Below are 12,366 nucleotides of genomic sequence, written 5' to 3'. Positions count from 1 at the left end.
GGGATTCCTGGTAATTCCGGGTAATTAGAGAATTTTCGGAACCGGGAAATATGCTGGGATGAATGTCCAGGGTTTGTGGTTGTTGGAACGGTTCAAATCGGATGAAAAATTTGTATAATGCCCATTCATTTGAGGAGAAAATGACTGGAAATGCCGTGAAAACCAGGAATTTTGGGAAAGGGACAACATGTTTTGCGTTCGACATATGTGAAGAGCAGTGTGATGGTTGAAAGATCGGAATCAGGTTGACATTCAGAGAATTTTGGTCATTGTATAACTATGAACACGTCCATTCATTTGAATGGGAATTTCCTACAAATTAGGGAATTTGGGGAAAAAAATGGGAATTTTTGAAAATATGTGTAATAAAACATTTATCCTAGATGATATGAATGGGTTGGTGTTGGACTTTTTCAAAACGGTTGACGTCACAGTTTGAATTTAAATGAGTATTTTGGAATTCCTGGAATTTCGGGAAAACCGTGGAATCTGTACAGAATTAAAAATGGTAGTTTTGTTGTCCCAATTAAGAGGAACGTTTTGAAGGTAGAAAGGTCAAAAACGGTTGAAAAATGTGGCTGGTGAAAAGGTTCCAAGAAGAGGTGAAAAGAGTGCTTTGGAGAACCGGGAATTCTAGGAATTCCAGGAATTTTTTTTTAACTTGGAAAATGGTAGTGTGATTGTCCAAGGTGAGTGGAGTGTGTGGATGTTGGAACGGTTGAAATCTGATAAGAAATTTGTATGATGTCCATTCATTGTCAATGGGGAGAAAAATTACCAGAAATTCCGGGAAAACCTGGAGTTTTGGGAAAGGGACAACATGTTTTGCGTTCGACGTGTGTGAAGAGCAGTGTGGGTTGATGGTTGAAAGATCGGAATCAGTTTGAAATTTTGGGCATTGTAGAAACTATGAAAACATCCACTCTTCTGAATGGGAATATCATAGAAATTTGGGAATTTCATAGAAATTTGGGAATTTCAGGAAAAACTGGATTTTTTTGAAATACTGGTAATAAAACAATTGTCCTAGATGACATGAATGGGTCAGTGTTAGAATTTTTCAAAACGGTTAATGTAACAGTTTAAATTTAAATGGGTAATAAGGGATTCCTGGAATTTTCGGCAGAACCGGTGAAAAAAATGGTAGTTGTCACCAATTAAGAGGAATGTTTTGAAGGTAGAAAGGTCAAAAAACGGTTGAAAAATGTGGCCGGTGAAAAGTTTCCAAGAAAAGGTGAAAAGAGTGCTTTGGAGAACCGGGAATTCTGCGAATTCCTGGAGTTTTTTTAAAACTTGGAAAATGGCTATGTGATTGTCCAAGGTGAGTGGAGTGTGTGGAAGTTAGAACGGTTCAAATCTGATTAGAATTTTTCAAAATGCCCATTCATTGTCAATGGGGAGAAAATTTACTGGTAATCCCGGGAAAACTGGGAATTTGGGGAAAGGTACAACATGTTTTGCGTTTAACATATGTGAAGAGCAGAGTGGGTTGATGGTTGAAAGATCGGAATCAGTTTGAAATTTTGGGATTTGTATTATTATGAAAACGTCCACTCATTTGAATGGGAATTTCATAGAAATTTGGGAATTTCATAGAAATTTGAGAATTTCGGGAAAAACTGGATTTTTTTTTAAATATAGGTAATAAAACAATTGTCCTAGATGACATGAATGGGTCGGTGTTAAAATCTTTCAAAAATGGTTAATGTAACAGTTTAAATTCAAATGGGTAATAAGGGATTCCTGGAATTTTCGGCAGAACCGGTGAAAAAAATGGTAGTTGTCACCAATTAAGAGGAATGTTTTGAAGGTAGAAAGGTCAAAAAACGGTTGAAAAATGTGGCCGGTGAAAAGTTTCCAAGAAAAGGTGAAAAGAGTGCTTTGGAGAACCGGGAATTCTGCGAATTCCTGGAGTTTTTTTAAAACTTGGAAAATGGTAATGTGATTGTCCAAGGTGAGTGGAGTGTGTGGAAGTTAGAACGGTTCAAATCTGATTAGAATTTTTCAAAATGCCCATTCATTGTCAATGAGGAGAAAATGTACTGGTAATCCCGGGAAAACTGGGAATTTGGGGAAAGGTACAACATGTTTTGCGTTTGACATATGGGAAGAGCAGAGTGGGTTGATGGTTGAAAGATGGGAATCAGTTTGAAATTTTGGGATTTGTATTATTATGAAAACGTCCACTCATTTGAATGGGAATTTCATAGAAATTTGAGAATTTCGGGAAAAACTGGATTTTTTTTAAATATAGGTAATAAAACAATTGTCCTAGATGACATGAATGGGTCGGTGTTAAAATCTTTCAAAAATGGTTAATGTAACAGTTTAAATTCAAATGGGTAATAAGGGATTCCTGGAATTTTCGGCGGAACCGGTGAAAAAAATGGTAGTTGTCACCAATTAAGAGGAATGTTTTGAAGGTAGAAAGGTCAAAAAACGGTTGAAAAATGTGGCCGGTGAAAAGTTTCCAAGAAAAGGTGAAAAGAGTGCTTTGGAGAACCGGGAATTCTGCGAATTCCTGGAGTTTTTTTAAAACTTGGAAAATGGCTATGTGATTGTCCAAGGTGAGTGGAGTGTGTGGAAGTTAGAACGGTTCAAATCTGATTAGAATTTTTCAAAATGCCCATTCATTGTCAATGAGGAGAAAAATTACTTGTAATCCCGGGAAAACTGGGAATTTTGGGAAAGGGACAACATGTTTTGCATTTGACATATGGGAAGAGCAGTGTGGGTTGATGGTTGAAAGATCGGAATCAGTTTGAAATTTTGGGATTTGTATTATTATGAAAACGTCCACTCATTTGAATGGGAATTTCATAGAAATTTAGGAATTTTGGGAAAAAATTGATTTTTTTTTTTAAATATAGGTAATAAAACAATTGTCCTAGATGACATGAATGGGTCGGTGTTAAAATATTTCAAAATGGTTAATGTAACAGTTTAAATTTAAATGGGTATTACGGGATTCCTGGAACTTTCGGCAGAACCGTAAAAACAAATGGTAGTTTTGTTGTCCCCAATAAGACGAATGTTTTGAAGGTGGAATGTTCAAAAACGGTCTAAAAATGTGGCCAGTGAAAATGTTCTAAGAAGGGGTGAAAAGAGTGCTTTGGAGAACCGGGAATTCTCGGAATTCCAGGATTTTTTTTTTACTTGGAAAATGGTAATGTGATTGTCCAAGGTGAGTGGAGTGTGTGGATTATAGAACGGTTCAAATCTGATTAGAATTTTTCAAAATGCCCATTCATTGTCAATGAGGAGAAAAATTACTGGTAATCCCGAGAAAACCGGGAATTTTGGGAAAGGTACAACATGTTTTGCGTTTGACATATGTGAAGAGCAGAGTGGGTTGATGGTTGAAAGATCGGAATCAGTTTGAAATTTTGGGATTTGTATTATTATGAAGACGTCCACTCATTTGAATGGGAATTTCATAGAAATTTGAGAATTTCGGGAAAAACTGGATTTTTTTTTAAATATAGGTAATAAAACAATTGTCCTAGATGACATGAATGGGTCGGTGTTAAAATCTTTCAAAAATGGTTAATGTAACAGTTTAAATTCAAATGGGTAATAAGGGATTCCTGGAATTTTCGGCAGAACCGATGAAAAAAATGGTAGTTGTCACCAATTAAGAGGAATGTTTTGAAGGTAGAAAGGTCAAAAAACGGTTGAAAAATGTGGCCGGTGAAAAGTTCCCAAGAAGAGGTGAAAAGAGTGCTTTGGAGAACTGGGAATTCTGAGAATTCCTGGAATTTTTTTTAAACTTGGAAAATGGTAATGTGATTGTCCAAGGTGAGTGGAGTGTGTGGAAGTTAGAACGGTTCAAATCTGATTAGAATTTTTCAAAATGCCCATTCATTGTCAATGGGGAGAAAATTTACTGGTAATCCCGGGAAAACTGGGAATTTGGGGAAAGGTACAACATGTTTTGCGTTTAACATATGGGAAGAGCAGTGTGGGTTGATGGTTGAAAGATCGGAATCAGTTTGAAATTTTGGGATTTGTATTATTATGAAAACGTCCACTCATTTGAATGGGAATTTCATAGAAATTTGGGAATTTCATAGAAATTTGGGAATTTCATAGAAATTTGGGAATTTCATAGAAATTTGGGAATTTCATAGAAATTTGAGAATTTCGGGAAAAACTGGATTTTTTTTTAAATATAGGTAATAAAACAATTGTCCTAGATGACATGAATGGGTCGGTGTTAAAATCTTTCAAAAATGGTTAATGTAACAGTTTAAATTCAAATGGGTAATAAGGGATTCCTGGAATTTTCGGCAGAACCGGTGGAAAAAAATGGTAGTTGTCACCAATTAAGAGGAATGTTTTGAAGGTAGAAAGGTCAAAAAACGGTTGAAAAATGTGGCCGGTGAAAAGTTTCCAAGAAAAGGTGAAAAGAGTGCTTTGGAGAACCGGGAATTCTGCGAATTCCTGGAGTTTTTTTAAAACTTGGAAAATGGCTATGTGATTGTCCAAGGTGAGTGGAGTGTGTGGAAGTTAGAACGGTTCAAATCTGATTAGAATTTTTCAAAATGCCCATTCATTGTCAATGAGGAGAAAATTTACTGGTAATCCCGGGAAAACTGGGAATTTGGGGAAAGGTACAACATGTTTTGCGTTTGACATATGAGAAGAGCAGTGTGGGTTGATGGTTGAAAGATCGGAATCAGTTTGAAATTTTGGGATTTGTATTATTATGAAAACGTCCACTCATTTGAATGGGAATTTCATAGAAATTTGGGAATTTCATAGAAATTTGGGAATTTAATAGAAATTTGAGAATTTCGGGAAAAACTGGATTTTTTTTTAAATATAGGTAATAAAACAATTGTCCTAGATGACATGAATGGGTCGGTGTTAAAATCTTTCAAAAATGGTTAATGTAACAGTTTAAATTCAAATGGGTAATAAGGGATTCCTGGAATTTTCGGCAGAACCGGTGAAAAAAATGGTAGTTGTCACCAATTAAGAGGAATGTTTTGAAAGTAGAAAGGTCAAAAAACGGTTGAAAAATGTGGCCGGTGAAAAGTTTCCAAGAAAAGGTGAAAAGAGTGCTTTGGAGAACCGGGAATTCTGCGAATTCCTGGAGTTTTTTTAAAACTTGGAAAATGGTCATGTGATTGTCCAAGGTGAGTGGAGTGTGTGGAAGTTAGAACTGTTCAAATCTGATTAGAATTTTTCAAAATGCCCATTCATTGTCAATGGGGAGAAAATTTACTGGTAATCCCGGGAAAACTGGGAATTTGGGGAAAGGTACAACATGTTTTGCGTTTAACATATGTGAAGAGCAGAGTGGGTTGATGGTTGAAAGATGGGAATCAGTTTGAAATTTTGGGATTTGTATTATTATGATAACGTCCACTCATTTGAATGGGAATTTCATAGAAATTTAGGAATTTCGGGAAAAACTGGATTTTTTTTAAATATAGGTAATAAAACAATTGTCCTAGATGACATGAATGGGTCAGTGTTAGAATTTTTCAAAACGGTTAATGTAACAGTTTAAATTCAAATGGGTAATAAGGGATTCCTGGAATTTTCGGCAGAACCGGTGAAAAAAATGGTAGTTGTCACCAATTAAGAGGAATGTTTTGAAGGTAGAAAGGTCAAAAAACGGTTGAAAAATGTGGCCGGTGAAAAGTTTCCAAGAAAAGGTGAAAAGAGTGCTTTGGAGAACCGGGAATACTGCGAATTCCTGGAGTTTTTTTAAAACTTGGAAAATGGCTATGTGATTGTCCAAGGTGAGTGGAGTGTGTGGAAGTTAGAACGGTTCAAATCTGATTAGAATTTTTCAAAATGCCCATTCATTGTCAATGGGGAGAAAATTTACTGGTAATCCCGGGAAAACTGGGAATTTGGGGAAAGGTACAACATGTTTTGCGTTTAACATATGTGAAGAGCAGAGTGGGTTGATGGTTGAAAGATCGGAATCAGTTTGAAATTTTGGGATTTGTATTATTATGAAAACGTCCACTCATTTGAATGGGTATTTCATAGAAATTTGGAAATTTCATAGAAATTTGAGAATTTCGGGAAAAACTGGATTTTTTTTAAATATAGGTAATAAAACAATTGTCCTAGATGACATGAATGGGTCGGTGTTAAAATCTTTCAAAAATGGTTAATGTAACAGTTTAAATTCAAATGGGTAATAAGGGATTCCTGGAATTTTCGGCGGAACCGATGAAAAAAATGGTAGTTGTCACCAATTAAGAGGAATGTTTTGAAGGTAGAAAGGTCAAAAAACGGTTGAAAAATGTGGCCGGTGAAAAGTTTCCAAGAAAAGGTGAAAAGAGTGCTTTGGAGAACCGGGAATTCTGCGAATTCCTGGAGTTGTTTTAAAACTTGGAAAATGGTAATGTGATTGTCCAAGGTGAGTGGAGTGTGTGGAAGTTAGAACGGTTCAAATCTGATTAGAATTTTTCAAAATGCCCATTCATTGTCAATGAGGAGAAAATTTACTGGTAATCCCGGGAAAACTGGGAATTTGGGGAAAGGTACAACATGTTTTGCGTTTGACATATGTGAAGAGCAGTGTGGGTTGATGGTTGAAAGATCGGAATCAGTTTGAAATTTTGGGATTTGTATTATTATGAAAACGTCCACTCATTTGAATGGGAATTTCATAGAAATTTGAGAATTTCGGGAAAAACTGGATTTTTTTTAAATATAGGTAATAAAACAATTGTCCTAGATGACATGAATGGGTCGGTGTTAAAATCTTTCAAAAATGGTTAATGTAACAGTTTAAATTCAAATGGGTAATAAGGGATTCCTGGAATTTTCGGCAGAACCGGTGAAAAAAATGGTAGTTGTCACCAATTAAGAGGAATGTTTTGAAGGTAGAAAGGTCAAAAAACGGTTGAAAAATGTGGCCGGTGAAAAGTTTCAAAGAAAAGGTGAAAAGAGTGCTTTGGAGAACCGGGAATTCTGCGAATTCCTGGAGTTGTTTTAAAACTTGGAAAATGGTAATGTGATTGTCCAAGGTGAGTGGAGTGTGTGGAAGTTAGAACGGTTCAAATCTGATTAGAATTTTTCAAAATGCCCATTCATTGTCAATGAGGAGAAAATGTACTGGTAATCCCGGGAAAACTGGGAATTTTGGGAAAGGGACAACATGTTTTGCATTTGACATATGGGAAGAGCAGTGTGGGTTGATGGTTGAAAGATCGGAATCAGTTTGAAATTTTGGGATTTGTATTATTATGAAAACGTCCACTCATTTGAATGGGAATTTCATAGAAATTTAGGAATTTTGGGAAAAAATTGATTTTTTTTTTTAAATATAGGTAATAAAACAATTGTCCTAGATGACATGAATGGGTCGGTGTTAAAATATTTCAAAATGGTTAATGTAACAGTTTAAATTTAAATGGGTAATACGGGATTCCTGGAACTTTCGGCAGAACCGGAAAAACAAATGGTAGTTTTGTTGTCCCCAATAAGACGAATGTTTTGAAGGTGGAATGGTCAAAAACGGTCTAAAAATGTGGCCAGTGAAAATTTTCTAAGAAGGGGTGAAAAGAGTGCTTTGGAGAACCGGGAACTCTCGGAATTCCAGGATTTTTTTTTTACTTGGAAAATGGTAGTGTGATTGTCCAAGGTTAGTGGAGTGTGTGGATGATGGAATGGTTCAAATCTATTGAGATTTTTTATTATGCCCATTCATTATCAATGAGGAGAAAAATTACTTGTAATCCAGGGAAAACCGGGAATTTTGGGAAAGGGACAACATGTTTTGCATTTGACATGTGTGAAGAGCAGTGTGGGTTGATGGTTGAAAGATCGGAATCAGTTTGAAATTTTGGGCATTGTATAGTTATGAAAACTTCCACTCATTTGAATGGGAATTTCATAGAAAAACTGGATTTTTTTTAAATATTGGAGATAAAACAATTGTCCTAGATGACATCAATGGGTTGGTGTTGGAATTTTTCAAAACGGTTGCTGTAACAGTTTAACTTTAAATGGGTATTACGGAATTCCTGGAATTTCGGCAAAACCGGTGAATAAAATGCTAGTTTAAGAGGAATGTTTTGAAGGTGAATGGGTCAAAAATGGTTGAAAAATGTGGCCGGTGAAAAGTTTCCAAGAAGAGGTGAAAAGAGTGCTTTGGAGAACCAGGAATTCTGGGAATTTTTGTTTAACTTGGAAAATGGTTGTGAGTGGAGTGTGTGGACGGTGGATCGGTTCAAATCAGTTGAGAAATGTGGAAATTGTCCAAGTCTGAAAAAAACAGCTCATTCATTTTCAATGGGGAGAATAACCCCGGAAGACCGGGAATTCTGGGTATTTTTTGGTGTAAATTGCTTTCTATTTTTTGTTTCTTCAAATATAGGGTTCCATTTTGCGCAGAGGCGTACTTAAAACAATGCTGTAGACCACGGGTCCCCAAACTACGGCCTGCGGGTCGGATACGGCCCGCCAGCATCCAAAATCCGGCCCGCGGGTAAGTCCCAAGTTAAAATTTTAAATTTTTAATATTATTTTCGTACTTTAATTTTTTTTAAATCCGTCCTTTCTAATCCATTTTATACTGCTTGTTACTCTCGGTGTCTCCTAGCCGCCCGGGCAAATAATATTGTTTAAAAATGCATTTTCCCATTGATAATGTGACATCATTGCGCTCGGAATATATATATATATATATATATATATATATATATATATATATATATATATATATATATATATATATATATATATATATATATATATATATATATATATATATATATATATATATATATATATATATATATATATATATATATATATGTATGTATGTATATATATATATATATATATATATATATATATGTATATATATATATACATATATATATATATATATATATATATATATATATATATATATATATATATATATATACATACATACATATATACATATATATATATATATATATATATATATATATATATATGTATGTGTGAGGAAAAATCACAAGACTACTTCATCTCTACAGAACTGTTTCATGAGGGGTTCCCTCAATCATCAGGCGAAAAAAAAAATCTCCTGATGATTGAGGGAACCCCTCATGAAACAGTTCTGTAGAGATGAAGTAGTCTTGTGATTTTTCCCACACATACATATTGCGCTCTACCACGGTATCGAGCACTATTTTCTGGATAATCCAGAAAATCCCCTGAAGCGCAGGGAAACTTGTGAAAAAGGCTTGAAGGGATGAGAAAGCCTCTTTGGAAGTGGGAGGAACCCGGAGGGAACCCACCCATTCACGGGGAGGACATGCAAACTCCACACAGAAAGATCCCAAGCGCGGGATTGAACCCTGACTACTCAGGACCTTCGTATTGTGAGGCAGACGCACTAACCCCTCTGCCACCGTGAAGCTGGAGACTGTGCTATTATAAAATCCCCTGAAGAGCAGGGAAACCTGCGAAACAGGCTTGTAGGGATGAAATAGCCTCCGTGTTATTTCCTGACCTGATATATATTTTACAGCACGGCCCCCGGCTAAATTTTTTTTAACCCCGAGTCAAAAAGTTTGGGGACCCCTGCTATAGACAAATGATACTATTGACAATAGGGCTGCGAATCTTTGGGTGTCCCACGATTCGATTCAATATCGATTCTTGGGGTCGCGATTCGATTATATATCGATTTTTTCGATTCAACACGATTCTCCATTCAAAAACGATATTTTTCCGATTCAAAACAATTCTGTATTCATTCAATACATAGGATTTCAGCAGGATCTACCCCAGTCTGCTGACATGCAAGCAGAGTAGTAGATTTTGTAAAAAGCTTTTATAATTGTAAAGGACAATGTTTTATCAACTGATTGCAATAATGTACATTTGTTTTAACTATTAAACGAACCAAAAATATGACTCTTTTTATCTTTGTGAAAACATTGGACACAGTGTGTTGTCAAGCTTATGAGATGCGATGCAAGTGTAAGCCACTGTGACACTATTGTTCTTTTTTTAATTTTTATAAATGTCTAATAATGTCAATGAGGGATTTTTAATCACTGCTATGCTGAAATTATAACTAATATTGATACTGTTGTTGATAATATTAATTTTTGTTTCACTGCTTTTGGTTTGTTCTGTGTCGTGTTTGTGTCTCCTCTCAATTGCTCTGTTTATTGCAGTTTTGAGTGTTGCTGGGTCAGGTTTGGTTTTGGAATTGGATTGCATTATTATGGTATTTCTGTGTATTGTTTTGTTGGAGGGCTTCACGGTGGAAGAGGGGTTAGTGCGTCTGCCTCACAATACGAAGGTCCTGAGTAGTTGTGGGTTCAATCCCGGGCTCGGGATCTTTCTGTGTGGAGTTTGCATGTTCTCCCCGTGAATGCGTGGGTTCCCTCCGGGTACTCCGGCTTCCTCCCACCTCCAAAGACATGCACCTGGGGATAGGTTGATTGGCAACACTAAATTGGCCCTAGTGTGTGAATGTGAGTGTGAATGTTGTCTGTCTATCTGTGTTGGCCCTGCGATGAGGTGGCGACTTGTCCAGGGTGTACGGCACCTTCCGCATGATTGTAGCTGACATAGGCGGGGGATGGATGGATGGATGTTTTGTTGGATTGATAAAAAAATAAAATTCATCCATTCATCCATTTTCTACAGCTTATTCCCTTTTGGGGTAGCGAGGGGCGCTGGCGCCTACCTCAGCTACAATCGGGCGGAAGGCGGGGTACACCCTGGACAAGTCGCCACCTCATCGCAGGGCCAGCACAGATAGACAGACAACATTCACACTCACATTCACAAACTAGGGCCAATTTAGTGTTGCCAATCAACCTATCCCCAGGTGCATGTCTTTGGAAGTGGGAGGAAGCCAGAGTACGCGGAGGGAACCCACGCATTCACGGGGAGAACATGCAAAGTCCACACAGAAAGATCCCGAGCCTGGGATTGAACCCACAACTACTCAGGACCTTCGTATTGTGAGGCAGATGCACTAACCCCTCTGCCACCGTGAAGCCCTCCAACAAACCAATACACAGCAATACCATAATAATGCAATCCAATTCCAAAACCGAACCTGACCCAGCAACACTCAGAACTGCAATAAACAGAGCAATTGAGAGGAGACACAAACACGACACAGAACAAACCAAAAGTAGTGAAACAAAAATGAACATGCAAACTCCATACAGAAAGATCCCAAGCCTGGGAATCGATTTTTTTTTTTTAAATGAGAATCCCGATTCGTATTCGAATCGATTTTTTTCCCCACATCCCTAATTGATTCGGCTTCAATCCTCCAGTTTCAAAGTTGCTATTTTGCACTCAAATACGTTCATTATCCAAACAACATCAATTTGTTCTAAATTCAACTTTGATTAAAAAGTATCAAAAATGGTTGGAATAAATAAGTGGGGGGGGCCCCTCCAAGTGTGGCCCCTCAAATGTCCAAAACAACTTCAAATGTTTACATTTGAAAGAAGATTTCTTGGCATCAGTGCCTGAAAGGTTCCCGAAGAGTCCAAAGTCCGCAGACCTGAGCGGAGTTCAAAGTCTAAATCAAGACGTGTGCTGGGTTTTGTTGGCCAAGACAATTAACGCCGCGCCACGTAGCTTTTAAGTGGATTCACGATAGCGGAACACGCAGGAAAATTGTGGAGAAAAAATACATAAAAAATAAAAATAATCACCTTTAGAGTCCTTCGTGTTGTCACTTCTGTTGCCGGCGACCGAGGATTAAAATCCGCATTTTGACGAGAGTCCCATAAAAGTAGTCGTTCGTCCTCTATAGATCCATCAGAACCAGAACCGGCTGAGGGTCTTCACCGGCTTCTACATCCGTCCTCGCGGCCCTGACTGCGGGTCCGAGTCGCGGTCAGTCCGCCCCCCCCACCCCCCGCGCGCAACTTTTCGGGCTCCCTTTCTGTCTTCTTCTGGCGTCACTGTTCCTCACACGTGGAGCCCACGCAGCGTGGGAGCTCGGGACCAGGGGATTCGGCGCCGGTTCTCGCCCTGAGAGTCGCGCGCGTACGTGTGTGTCCGTGGGGGCAGCTCCACTCCGACTGGCGCGCTCGCTGCGGCACAACAACAATAGTGGCTCGGGGGCGCGCGCGCGTCCGCGTGTGGGTGAGTGCACGTGTGCGTGTGCACCCCTCCCCTCATACACACACACACACACACACACAAAATACCCCCCACGCCCACTCACTCCCTGGCAACCCTCCCTTAAACCTCAACTTTCTGAAATGTTATATTTAGAAATTAAAAAAAAAAAAGTACTTCCACGGGTGGTCTCGTGCTAGCCCCACCCCAGCCATCTTATTCAAATGTTGTTTTTGACAACTACCCCTTAATGGGCCCCTTTATGCAAATGTGGCAATATAAGGCGTGTAA

General features: G+C 38.0%; 1 protein-coding gene across 1 annotated transcript in view; it reads right to left on the bottom strand.

The window, feature by feature from the left end:
• The window catches only part of fgfr4 (fibroblast growth factor receptor 4), a 61,735-nt gene extending 49,678 nt beyond the window's left edge, over positions 1 to 12,057 (bottom strand). The window contains exon 1 of the mRNA XM_061899083.1: positions 11,664 to 12,057. The gene's annotated coding sequence lies outside the window, so the exon portion shown is untranslated. The remainder of the gene's footprint in view (positions 1 to 11,663) is intronic.
• Between the last annotated feature and the right edge of the window lie 309 nt (positions 12,058 to 12,366).

The sequence above is a fragment of the Nerophis ophidion genome, linkage group LG04 (assembly GCF_033978795.1).
Source record: "Nerophis ophidion isolate RoL-2023_Sa linkage group LG04, RoL_Noph_v1.0, whole genome shotgun sequence".
NCBI classification, from domain to species: Eukaryota; Metazoa; Chordata; class Actinopteri; order Syngnathiformes; family Syngnathidae; genus Nerophis; species Nerophis ophidion.
The sequence above is the reverse complement of the archived record's forward strand: the minus strand, read 5'-3'. Positions and strand labels throughout refer to the sequence as shown.